This window comes from Aquarana catesbeiana, linkage group LG10 (assembly GCF_042186555.1).
Source record: "Aquarana catesbeiana isolate 2022-GZ linkage group LG10, ASM4218655v1, whole genome shotgun sequence".
NCBI classification, from domain to species: Eukaryota; Metazoa; Chordata; class Amphibia; order Anura; family Ranidae; genus Aquarana; species Aquarana catesbeiana.
The window spans coordinates 79,611,873-79,625,527 of record NC_133333.1 but is presented as its reverse complement, the minus strand read 5'-3'; the positions used below and the strand labels follow the sequence as shown (position 1 = coordinate 79,625,527).

The 13,655-nt window shown below is 44.8% G+C and overlaps 1 protein-coding gene across 4 annotated transcripts in view; it reads left to right on the top strand.

Moving 5' to 3' along the window:
- Positions 1 to 13,655, top strand: part of EPS8L1 (EPS8 signaling adaptor L1) — a 349,361-nt gene that overhangs the window by 136,015 nt on the left and 199,691 nt on the right. The window contains exon 1 of one of the 4 annotated variants that reach the window (XM_073602316.1): positions 775 to 878. The exons of 2 other annotated variants lie outside the window; for them this stretch is intronic. The gene's annotated coding sequence lies outside the window, so the exon portion shown is untranslated. Of the gene's footprint in view, positions 1 to 774; positions 879 to 13,655 lie in introns of those variants that run through there. One more of the 4 variants, XM_073602317.1, reaches the window with a different exon arrangement.

Genomic DNA, 13,655 nt, shown 5'->3' with positions numbered 1-13,655 from the left:
TCAAAGTGTGAGAGCACCGAAAGCTGAAAATTGGTCTGGTTAGGAAGGGGGTTTAAGTGCCCAGTGGTCAAGTGGTTAATAATGTTCAATTACAAAATGATTAGTGTCACATTATATGCGCTATATTATTTTTTCTTTATTTGCTAATTTTTTTCCCCCACGAAAGTGGAGTTACCCTTTAAGCATTGGTAGGTTGAATAGGAACGTTTTTATTGCTCTGTGTGTGTCCCCATTGGGACAATTCCCTCTCAGATCCTGTCATAAAGACTGTTGTCACCTGAACAAAACAAAAAAGGAAAATCTCACAGTGCTGATATTTTTTTCCACTTGTTTTGTTTCTGAGACATATCCTCGGGTGCTGCCGCCTCCATCTTCGGTAAGGGAATCAGGAAGTGAAGGCTTGCGGCTTCACTTCCCGGTTCCCTACTGCGCATGCGCGAGTCGCGCAGCGCAATACGGATGGTCCCTGCTGTCTCTGGGACCCGTGTGTTTCCCAGCAGACAGCGGGGGGGGGGGGGGGGACAGGAAGTGGCGTAAATAACCGCAGATTCTGCGGCTATCTATGCCGGAAGTGGGTACAGATACCTGTAATATACAGGTATCTGCACCCCCCTGAAAGGTGCCAACTGTGACACCGGAGGGGGGGAGGAATCCGATGAGTGGAAGTTCCACTTTTGGGTGGAACTCCACTTTAAGTAATCACATATCAGAAGAGTGCCAAATCTTTCACCTCTTCTCCTGTCACAAGAAAAACCGGTTCTGCTAGATGTGGAGCTGATCTTCCTTAAACAGTCCCAGACAAGGCACTGAGCTCACAGAGAAGGAGGAAGGAACAACCAGAGCTGATTGTGAGAGACCCAGCAACAGTAAGTACAACAGTAAGTACACTTCTCACCTGAGATAGATACCTATCTAACTATCAGTGGAAGTGAATGTTCACTGCAGATTAATAAAACCTACACGTGTTTTCCTGAAAATGAAAAGCTTCAATATTGTTATTCAATGTTAAATTTTCTTTCAGTTTCTAGAGCAAGCAGAGAAAGTAAATGTGCACAACTAAAGGCTGCAAGGCAGAAATACTACATAGAATCTAGTCATTGCATTTCAGTCTGTGTTCTGAGTAAAAAAATGAAGAAACAGGGAGGTGATGGTGTGGGAGTAAACAGAGGCGGAATTGTGTGTCATGCTTGCCCAGCAACATTTTAGTGTGTGTTCTGTGGAGGAAGTTGTGGAGGAGATGGCATGCACAAGGACTTAGGCTGGGTTCACACCATTGTGTATTGGATTCGGATCCCCGCATCCTTATAGAGCCAGTTCACATATCTCCGCAGAGGGTCCTGTGCGTCTTTTGGTCCTTTTCAGGTCTGAATTGGTGAACCTGAAATGGTCAACCAGCACGCAGCGGACCCCTGCTGTGAGCCACGTACAGCTCATATGTGAAGCGAGCCTCAAAGAGCTGCAGTTGTCGCTAATATAAAGTATGTAAGGCAGCACTGGCTAAGTGCTGAACGTTTTTGAAAGATGGAGGGAGCCACTAAATATCTGGGGTTACGCTCTAGTCGGCAGTTATCTGTCAAGCGTTATTCACAATCTATGTAAATAATGCGCGCCAAAGTGTAACTTTGTTGCAGACTAATGCTCACCATACACTATACAATTTAAATATCCAATCTCATTTAGTTCTACCTCCATCAACGATGTAGTAGAAGGACCTGATGATTGGATACTGATTGATTGAACAGATTAAGGCCCCATACACACTGTTAGATTTTCTGCAGACAAAAATCTGCAGAAAATCGAATAGTGTGTATGGGGTCTCGTACACATGGTACAATTGCTGGCCAACTGAGCGTCTGATTTTTGTCAAAAGGGCGTGTGCCTGGATCTTGTCTTGCATACTAACGGTACACAATTGTCGTGCCACAAACATGAACGTAGTGACGTACTTCGAGGAATTTCAGCCCTTGAGCGCCACTCTTTGGGCCACTTCTGCTAATTTTGTGTTTGGTGAGCATTGATTCCGAGCATGCGTGTTTGTACTTTCCACTTTTGTGTGACAGATTTGTGTACTGACCATACGAAAATCTGACGTCAAACCGCTGTCCGCCGAAAACTTACTAGCCTGTCATCCAACATTTGTTGGCGGAAAATTGGACAACAATTGTCAAAAGGAGCGTACTAACAGTAAGATTTTAGGACGACAGTCTCTCAACAGACAATCAATCCCCTGCCAACAATTGAACCGTGTGTACGAGGCTTAAGTGTGCCCTCCTGTTATATAGCTTTGGTAATTCTAAAGGAGATTGTACTATCAAATTTTGTAGTGTACGGCCACCATAGAAATGCCTACAGACGTCAGAGAACATACACCAACTCATTGGGATAGACGGCAGACTTTTCCTGTCTTAACCACTTAAGCCCTGGACCATTTGGCTGGCCAAAGACCAGAGCACTTTGTGCGATTCGGCACTGAGTCGCTTTAACTGACGTGCGACGTGGCTCCCAAACAAAATTGACGTCCTTTTTCCCCCACAAATAGAGCTTTCTTTTTGGTGGTATTTGATCGCCTCTGTGGCAATATTTTTTTTTTCACTTTTTGCTATTAAAAAAAAAAATTATCCCCAAAAAATATATAAAAAAAACATTTTTTTTTAGGCCGATACGTATTCTTCTACATATTTTTGGTAAAAAAATCACAATAAGCGTTTATTGATTGATTTGCGCAAAAGTTATAGCGTCTACAAAATAGGGGATAGTTTTATGGCATTTTTATTAATAATTTTTTTTTTACTAGTAATGGTGGCGATCAGCGATTTTTATTGTGACGGCGACATTATGGCGGACAGATCGGACACTTTTGGCGCTATTTTGGGACCATTCACATTAAAGGGATTAACCAAGAGGGGGGCGCTGCAGGGGTTAAGTGTGTCCTAGGGAGTGATTCTAACTGTGGGGGCGTGGCTATGTGTGACACGCCACTGATCACCGCTCCCGATTACAGTGAGCTGTGATCAGTGTCCTGTCACTAGGCAGAATGGGGAAATGCTTGTTTACATCAGCATTTCTCCCGTTCTTCCTCTCCGTGAGACGATCGCGGGTATCCCTGCGGACATCGAGTCCGCGGGACCCGCGATCACACTCACGGAGCTCGCGGCAGGGTCGTGAGTGCGGCGGCGCGCACGCGACCACACGGTGGCAAATTTAAAGGGACGTACCTGTACGCCCATTTGCCTGTCCGTGCCATTCTGTCAATGTATATGTACATGCGGCGGTCAGCAAGTGGTTAAGCTTGGTACACACAGGCAGAATACTGGCCAGTTCAACAGAAACCAACCAACTTTTGGTACATGTGTACTTGGCCGCTGATAGAAATCATGGGGCCCCATACAGCCTACCTGATGGGGCCCCCTTCAGCTCTACCACTGGTCCCGCCCCTGGTCCCTCTTTCAGCCCCACCCCTGGCCCCTCCCCAGACCCCACCTTGAAACGCAGGTTTGTCTACAAGTGATATTTATTTTTTTCACCCATGCCGTCGATGCCGTAATGTGCTACAGACAGTGCCACCCATCCTGCTAATGCCAAAACGCATGTTCTGCCTGCAGAGACGGTGCCACCCATGCTGCCAATGACATTATGCCATTGGCAGCATGGGTGGCACTGTCTGCAGCACAATATGGCATTGACGGCATGGGTGGCACTGTCGGCAGGTAGCACATGTGTTATGGCATTAGCATCATGGGTGGCACTGTCTGTATATAATGTAAAATGCCTGTTTAAAGCCCTGTGTTCATGAATTGCTGTGCTGCAAATAAGTGTCACATAAACCTAAGGATTAATAAAAAAAAAGTCCTACCACATGTGTACACAAAGATCCAGAGTGACACAGTACAGTGCATGTCCTGTACCCACAGATACAGTTAGGGGCTGAGGAATAGGGAAAAGCCAACGGTTTGGTCTGAACCTAGATTTTGGACTGAACCATTGCACTGCTAGGACCACTTTTATCAGAAAGTCGGCTGCCTGCTGTAAATAAAGATACCAGGGTTATGGAGCTACCTGCTGCCATAACCCCCCAGTATTTAACGCCAAAGAAATGACATATATTTACAAAGTCAAGATCTGCACTTCAAATAGTAATAGTAATAGTCAGCATACCCCACAACAATAAGATGGCATACTTCCCAACAGTCCTGGAATCTGCAGGACCGCCCCGGATTTTGATATAAATCTTGCAGTCCCGGAGATCCAAGCACTGTCCCGAAAAACTTTGAGCATTATAGTTATGCGGGACAGTGCTTGGATCTTCGGGACTGCAAGATTTATATCAAAATCCGGGGCGGTCCTGCAGATTCCAGGACTGTTGGGAAGTATGCCATCTTATTGTTGTGGGGTGTGCTGACTATTACTATTACTATTTGAAGTGCAGATCTTGATTTTGGAGGTGTAGGAGACAATTGCAGCAACTGAAGTAATTGCAACATGATTAAAGTGCATCTACGGTCAAAATTTTAAAACCATATATTTCAACATTTTACTCCTAGTAATCTGAATGATCGTGACATTTGTAAACTTACTTTGTTGAGAATCCAACACATTCCATTTGTTTAATTCTGTGGCACATATTCACTATGCCCTATGGGTAGGCACTGCTCTGTCACACATTTTACAGAGCCTGCCTTCTGGACCCTCAAGATGTTTCAGAAAACAGAGTCGGCACAGAAATCAATCACAACATGAAGCCCCCGTTCACACCTATGTGAATGCCAATTCGCAGGACATTTTAAAATACATTCATATTAATGCATCTGGTTCACATATGTATGTTGCATTCGCACTGCGCATTGCACAAAAAAGTGTGCATTTCCTGGGCATTGCGGTGCGAATTACAAGCCCATTATCTTCTATGGGAACGCATCTGATTCGCAGGTGCATTGCATTCTGAACATGGATTTCTTCCTCTTCCTCACTACACCCCCTCCCCTCCCTGCTCTCTGATCCACATCTAAAACGCAGAGGAACCTCTGAACAACTGATTTTTAGCTTCCTAGTGAAACCTGAGCTTCAATTTGCACCGCACATGTGTGAACCCAGGCGAAAGGATATTTTTCAAGTGAGCTCATACTGGATTGTCAAACATAACCATTGTTTGTATTGCTATAACTGCTGATATTCTGAAACAAAAGTGTATGCTGTGCCTATAAAACTTATTTAATTGTCTAACTCTGCAAAAAACTTCAGTCAGGCATCAGTTTTGTGGTAGCTAACTCTTTAAAAGAGAAGTTTGTTTGTTTTTTTATTTATTTTTTGTTTTTTAATCATACTTACCTAGGTGGATGCAGCATTGGTCCGATGCTGCATCTGTCACCCATCGGCTCTAAGACTGAGAACCAAGCGATTAAACAACACAGATCGTTCGGTTCTCCCTGCCGCTCTGAGCAGAGAGCTGGGGAGTGTCTGCTCTGCCCCTCCTCCCAATGCTCATTGGAGGGCTGGACTGTGGGGAGCGGCTGGCTCAGGCCCTCAGCTTGTAGCTGAGAGGCTTAGCCAGCTGTCGGTCCAGGCTCCTGTTTGGATCCTGCCATATGGTCGCGATCTTTTCCCAGCCTGGACCGACTCTGTGCCGTCAGCCGACAGCGGGCTTCAGCCCGCTGTTAGCTGAATACAGCTCACAGGAGTGCAGAAAGAACTGCACTCCTGTGATCCACAGGAGACATACAGCCAAAGAATCTTTGCCTGTACTTCTCCTTTAAATGTAATCCAGGGCCTCCTTTTTTTTTTTAGCCTAGTGGTTTCATTTTTTTAAAGCCGTCCAGTATGACTGTAGCAGCATATACTGTGTCATTTTCCTGACATTAGTCATGTGGAAGGTGGACAATGAATGGCAGCTTGAAGGGTGAGATCATATGGTGACAATGGTAGGATGTTGCACCACATCTACAGTTGTAGTCTGTGTAGAATTGCAGATGAGATGTATGGGAAACAATTCTAGGGAGGGTAATTTTACAGCCATATCTGAATGCTATCAGACATCCCAAGAATGTCAGAAAAAAAAATATCCACTATATTTATAACTGAATTGTTTGTTCGGCCTAAGTGTCCCTTTTACTTCTGAGTATGCCTAAGAATTAACATACTTCCCTATGCCACTATAATGGCACAGGAATCTGTTGGGAGTGGCGTGTGCCACATTAACTAAGCAGATAGACCTGTTTCAAGTCTTTCTGCACCACCCATGTCAGTTTCTATTTTAAAGCAAAATAGAAACTAGTGCAGAGTTATCGCCTAACTAACTAACCTAAATAACTGCCATAGAATCCTGCCATGCATGACCTGTCGCATGGGATGTGAGATGTCAGCAGGCAGACAACATTCCTTTCTCTGCCCGTGTAGTGATTATACTACATGAGCAAAGACTGCAGGGTTATTAACCACTTAAGCCCCGGACCATTTCGCTGGCCAAAGACCACAGCACTTTTTGCGATTCGGCACTGCGTCTCTTTAACTGACAATTGCGCGGTCGTGTGACGTGGCTCCAAAACAAGATTGACATCCTTTTTTTTTTTCCCCCACAAATAGAGCTCTCTTTTGGTGGTATTTGATCACCTATGTTTTTATTTTTTGCGCTATAAACAAAATAGCGACAATATGAAAAAAACGCATTATTTTTAACTTTTTGTTATAATAAATATCCCCCAAAAATATATATAAAAAAAACTTTTTTTTTCAATTTAGGTCGATACGGTTTCTTCTACATATATTTGGTAAAAAAAATCGCAATAAGCGTTTATCGATTGGTTTGCGCAAAATTTATTGCGTTTACAAAATAGGGGATAGTTTTATGGCATTTTTATTAATTTTTTTTCTTTTTACTAGTAATGGTGGCGATCTGCGATTTTTATCGTGACTGCGACATTATGGCGGACACATCGGACAATTTTGACACATTTTTGGGACCACTGTCATTTTTACAGCGATCGGTGCTATAAAATTGCACTGATTACTGTAAAAATGACACTGGCAGTGAAGGGGTTAACCACTGGGGGGGTAGGAAAGGGTTATGTGTGTCCCGCAAGCCGCCTCTTAAAGGGCCACGTACAGGTACGTTATTCTGCCTGTACGTGCCCTTCTACCGCAGTATATCTGCGTGAGGCGGTCGGGAAGCAGTTACCCTTCCTCCTCCCGCCCACTCTGAGATGAGCGGGGGCGGGGATGGCAGAGAGCGTGGAGCATGCAGCTTCAGCTCTCCTGTTCTGTGTGCTGTGTCTGTCATGGACTGGGCAGATCAGAGAAACTTTTGTTAATTGGGAGCAACATCAGCTCCATTTTTTGTGTTTAGAAGGGTGGTGAGAGCATTATGCTTGCACCACCCTTTTAATTCCCTCCTAGAGTGAATAGCTTCTTTAGCTACTGCTGGGTGTGCACCAGTAGTCTTTCAAAAAGGTTAACAATCTATGCTATGAACATTTTTTGGACCAGTTAATCACTGAGGAGGAGTGTAGTCCATTGGTGTGAGCTGGGGAGGTGAGAAATATTTGGAACCAGCCTGTCAATAGGGTTCTCTTATTCCCAGAGGAGTTCCGTAATGGGGGGGTGAGTGGTGGTGGTGGGGGGGGTGTTCTCATTCAAGTAGTATTGAGGATCTGTAAGCTTCTTCAGCCTTGAAGTAGCACTTGCAATTGTGACATACTGTATGACTGACTGAAGACATACACACATAAACCTTCACAGCTATTCTACTTCAGGGAGTGAAAGGTAAAATACCCCTAGAACTTTGACTATGTAGCAATAACTCATGGTGGAGCTGCTGGTTTAAGCGGGTCTGTTACCTTCACCTTGCATCCCTCTGTTTCACCGGCATCGGGTCTAGGGTTCCGATGAGTTTACTTCTGGACGACACACGCACCAACACTGGAGTACGTTTTCAATGCTTTATTCAACAGACAAATTTTAGGAAGTAGCAGGAAAGAGGCGGAAAAGGAAACTTTCAGGAGAAACTCAAATATTTTCCTGCAGAATCTTAGCGGCAAATGACCTGGTAGAATTCAGATAATTATGTGGAATGTGCTCCCCTTGTGGGACACACTCCTTGCTCGTCTGGATAGGCCTCTCTCACCGGTCTAGCAGCCAGCACGCAGCACAAATCAAAAGTCTCTGCCACAGACTTGTTTGGGGGGTACAGGATGTATCAGATTTTCTGCAGTTAAAGTCAGTCACAATGCCTGAACCTTTAAGCCGAGCCAGCAACACTATGCTGTATAGTTACTTCTTTTGGATACGTCCTCCAGCCGAGTCACCAGGCCCCTCTATAGACCAGCTCACCGCGTGGTCTCTCCAAGACGGGTCCCCTGGGATCTCCTCGGCTGTCCAGCTTCGTCACACAGGACCGACAGCTCAGGACCATTCCTCGGCCGCGGTGGTAGGCCCCAGACAAGCCTCTGGACCCACCCCTGCGCCGCTGTATCGTGGGCCTCCCGATCGGAGGACCACGAGGTAGCTCCTTAACGCATACCTGTCGGCCAGGAGGGCCAGCAGGTGGCTGTAAAACGAACCCTAGAACATGGCGTCTGTCCCATAAATACCCTCTTCCCAGAATGCAACTCGGAGGACCACCTCCACCGAGCTTGTCTTCGAGACAGAGGAGCATCCATACACTTCGACACGTTGCCTTTCCAACACTGACCAGTAGCAACAGCGACACCTGGTCAGCACGGAAACACACACAACGTCAGCCAAGCTGGAACAGAGGCGAACTAATAACCTTCCTAACACACTATTTACTAAATTTACCTAACCTGTGGTAGATTGTAAATCTACCAGCGCTACAACTACAAAGTAGCTTTTGTAAATGAGAATACCAGGAACTACTAGAGATTGTGGAGGCAAATGAGAAAATTATTGAAAGGTTCAGTAGCCAGACCTGTGTGAGATAAGTGCATTGAGGGTTGTCTCTGACTATTGGGTAAACAGTGCTACAGGTGTTTAGGTGTTTCACTCTGTATGAAATAACAGGAGAAGTCTAGATTTATAGACATCAGAGGAGCGACAGAACTGAAAACGAAAGAGAAAACCTAAACTGAAAAAATTAGTTCTGGGTGGATTGACCCTTGAAAACAGACCTTTAGGCTCGGTTCACACTGAAACTGGCTGTGGAGCGCACAGGAACGCTGTGCATCCCCATTCTCCGGTTCAGGGACGAATTAGGGCGGAATCTTTGCCTGAATTCGGCCCTGAAACAGAGCTAAAGACGTGCAGTGCGCTCCGCAGCCGCCCGGGAGATATGTGAACCGGTGTGGCGTGAATTTGTATTCAGCCCCCCTGACTCAATCTTTTGTAGAACCACCTTTTGCTGCAATTACAGCTACAAGTATTTTTGAGTATGTCTCTACCAGCTTTGCACATCCAGAGAGTGAGATTTGTTGCCATTCTTCTTTGCAAAATAGCTCAAGCTCTGTCAGATTGGATGAAGAGCATCTGTGAACAGCAATTTTCAAGGCTTGCCACAGATTCTCAATTGGATTTAGGTCTGGACTTTGACTGGGTCATTCTAATGCCACGTACACACAAGCAGACTTTATGGCAGACTTTGTTCTGTGGCTTTTTCGACGGACTTTCCGAATGAACGGACTTGCCTACACACGATCAACCAAAGACCGACGGATTCGTACGTGATGATGTACAACCGGACTAAAACATGGAAGTTCATAGCCAGTAGCCAATAGCTGCCCTAGCGTCGTTTTTTGTCCGTCGGACTAGCATACAGACGAGCGAACTTTTCGACCGGACTCGAGTCCGTCGGACAGATTTGAAACATGTTTCATTTCTAGGTCCGTCAAACTTTTGAGAAAAAAAAGTCAGCTGGAGCCCACACATGATCGAATTGTCCGACGGACTCAGGTTCGCCGGACCAAGTATGCTGTAAAGTCCGGTCGTTTGTACGCGGCATAACACACAAATATTCTTTGAGCTAAACCAGGGGTCTAAAACTGGTGGCCCTACAGCTGTTGTGGAACTACAAGTCCCAACATGCCTCTGCCTGAGGGAGTCATGTTTGTAATTGTCAAGCCTTGCAATGCCTCATGGGACTTGTACTTTCGCAACACCTGGAGGGCCGCCAGTTTGAGACCCCTGATCTAAACCATTCCATTGTAGCTCTGGCTGTCTGTTTAGGGTCGTTGTCCTGCTTTAAGTTGAACCTCTGCCCCAGCCTCAAGTCTTTTGTAGACTCTAATGCCCCATACACACGATCCGATTTTCCGACGGAAAATGTGTGATAGGACCTTGTTGTCAGAAATTCCGACCGTGTGTGGGCTCCATCACACATTTTCCATCGGAATTTCCGACACACAAAGTTTGAGAGCAGGACATAAAATTTTCCGACCAACAAAATCCGTTGTCGGAAATTCCGATCGTGTGTACACAAATCCGACGCACAAAGTGCCACGCATGCTCAGAATAAATAAAGAGATAAAAGCTATTGGCCACTGCCCCGTTTATAGTCCCGACGTACGTGTTTTACGTCACCGCGTTTAGAACGATTGGATTTTCCGACAACTTTGTGTGACCGTGTGTATGCAAGACAAGTTTGAGCCAACATCCGTCGGAAAAAATCCATGGATTTTGTTGTTGGAATGTCCGAACAAAGTCCGACCGTGTGTATGGGGCATAACAGGTTTTCTTCTAAAGTTGGATACACACTATACCATTTTCTGTAGATTTTTTCCTTCAGATTTACCAAAACCATATATAATGAGGTCAAACCTTAAGAGTTTCAATTTGTATGCAATCAGGCAGGCCCTTGCACTACATGGTTTTGGTAAATCTAAAGGAAATCAGACAACAAAAGTTGTATGGTTTGTATGGGGTCTAAGATTGCCCTGTATTTAGCTCCATACATCTTCCCATCAACTCTGACCATCTTCTCTATCCCTGCTGAAGAAAAGCATCCCCACAACATGATGCTGCCACCACCATGTTTCACGGTAGGGATGGTGTGTTCAGGGTGATGTGCAGTGTTAGTTTTCCGCCACACATAGCTTTTTGCTTTTAAGCCAAAAAGTTCAATCTTTGTCTTATCTGGTCAGAGCACCTTCTTCCACGTGTTTGCTGTGTCCCCCACAGCGCAAACTTCAAACAGGACTTCTTATGGCTTTCTTTCAACAATGGCTTTCTTCTTGCTACTCTTCCATAAAGGCCAGATTTGTGGCGTGCAAGACTAATAGTTGTCCTGTGGACAGATTCTCCAAACCTGAGCTGTGGATCTCTGCAGCTCCTCCAGAATTACCATGGGCCTCTTGGCTGCTTCTCTGATTTAATGCTCTCCTTTCCCGGCCTGGCAGTTTAGGTGGACAGCCTATGTCTTGGTAGGTTTGCAGTTATGCCATACTCTTTTAATTTTCGGATGATCGATTGAACAGTGCTCTGTGAGATGTTCAAAGCTTGGGATATTTTTTTATAACCTAACTCTGCTTTAAACTTCTCCAAAACTTTATCCCTGACCTGTCTGGTGTGTTCCTTGGCCTTCATAATGCTGTTTGCTCACTAAGGTTCTCTAACAAACCTCTGAGGGTTTCACAGAACAGGTATATTTATACATAGATTAAATTACACACCCAAGGGCCACTAGGGGGCCCCATCAGGGTTGCCAGCCTCAGTAAAGCCAGGGACAGTATGTATAAATCTGTGTTGTTTTTTTTTACATCTGTCTGTGTATACTGTGTGTACATATATGTGTATACTGTGTGATTGTATACTGTTTGTGTGTGTATACTGTGTAGCCCCATAATCTGATTGCCTGGGGGCCCCATAATCTCCTATTGCCCGGGGGCTCCATGAGTTATCAGTCTGACCCTGCAGGTGGACTAATTAGCTGACTTCTGAAGGCAATTGGTTCCACTAGATTTTAATAAGGGGTATCAGAGTAAAGGGGGCTGAATACAAATGCACACCACATTTTTCAGATATTTATTTATAAAAAAATTTGAAAGCCATTTATCATTATCCTTCTGCTTCACAATTATGTGCCACATTGTGTTGGTCTATCACATTAAATCTCAATAAAATACGTTTATGTTTTTGGTTGTAACAATTTCAAGGGGTATGAATACTTTTTGAAGGCACTGTAAGGGCAGCACAGTGGTGTAGTGGGTAGCACTCTCATCTAGCAGTAAGAAGGGTCGCTGGTTCGAATCCCAACCATGACACTACCTGCCTGGAGTTTGCATGTTCTCCCTGTGCCTGCATGGGTTTTGTCTGGGTACTCCGGTTTCCTCCCACACTCCAAAGACATGCTGGTAGGTTTATTGGCTTCTGTCCAAAATTGGCCCTAGTATATGAATGTGGGTTGGGGACCTTGGATTGTGGGCTCCTTGAGGGTAGGGACCAATGTGAGTGTGCAATGTATTTGTGGAGCGCTGCGTAAACTGACAGTGCTGTATGGGTACCTTAATAAATAATAATATAATAGATGAGCATCTTAATGAGACACAATGTACAGGGATAAGGAGAATTGTAGACACGCACACACACACTCACTGAACTGGATGGACTGGTGTCTTTATTCAACCTTACTAACTATGTAACTATGTAAGTGAAAGATTAATGCACTTACCTATGCAGCCTTAGGGCATTGGTAAATAATTCCTTATTGATATTGTCAGGGGTCAGTCCAGAGTTCCTCCACCTTTTGTTCATTGTGTCAGGCACCTTCCTTTTTATACGAATGCCGCGTACACACGAGCGGACTTTACGGCAGACTTGGTCCGACGGACTTTCCAAATGAACGGACTTGCCTACACATGATCAACCAAAGTCCGACGGATTCGTACATGATGACGTACGATCGGACTAAAATAGGGAAGTTGATAGCCAGTAGCCAATAGCTGCCCTAGCGTTGGTTTTTGTCCGTCGGACTAGCATACAGACGAGGGGACTTTTCGACCGGACTCGAGTCCGTCGGAAAGATTTGAAACATGTTTCATTTCTAGGTCCATCGAACTTTTGGGGAAAAAAAAGTCCGCTGGAGCCCACACACGATCGAATTATCCGACGGACTATAATATATACATTTTTTTGTTTGTTTGTTTAATTGTCTGTCCTTTCTCATTTATATAAAAAAAATTTAAAACCCCAGAGGTGATCAAATGTCACCGAAAAAAACTATTTGTGTGAAAAAAGTGATATAAAATGGAAAATTGTATACTCACCTTTCCGTAATTTTCCTTTCCTGACGCATCTTCATGGCAGCACACACTGGGTTGTGACTCCGCCTCCACAACCTGACAGGATTGGTCTAGCTATAAAAGTTGAAGAGAGATGACCCCACCATTCTCTGTATATATCATCTAAGAACAGGGTGGGAACCTGTGTGCTGCCATGAAGATGCGTCAGGAAAGGAAAATTACGGAAAGGTGAGTATACAATTTTCCGTTTTCCTGACGCCTTCATGGCAGCACACACTGGGAAATAACTCGCCAGTCGGGAGGGTGCAAAAATTAAGGTTTTATTATACTAAAGAGCTGTGGAATTGGCTTTAATAATGGATCTGCCAAAGTCTGCTGTTGTTAGTTGAGCAGAGTCAATTTTGTAGTGAGAAGTAAATGTATGTCTAGATCAGTGTTTCTCAACTCCAGTCCTCAAGGCGCCCCAACAGGTCACGT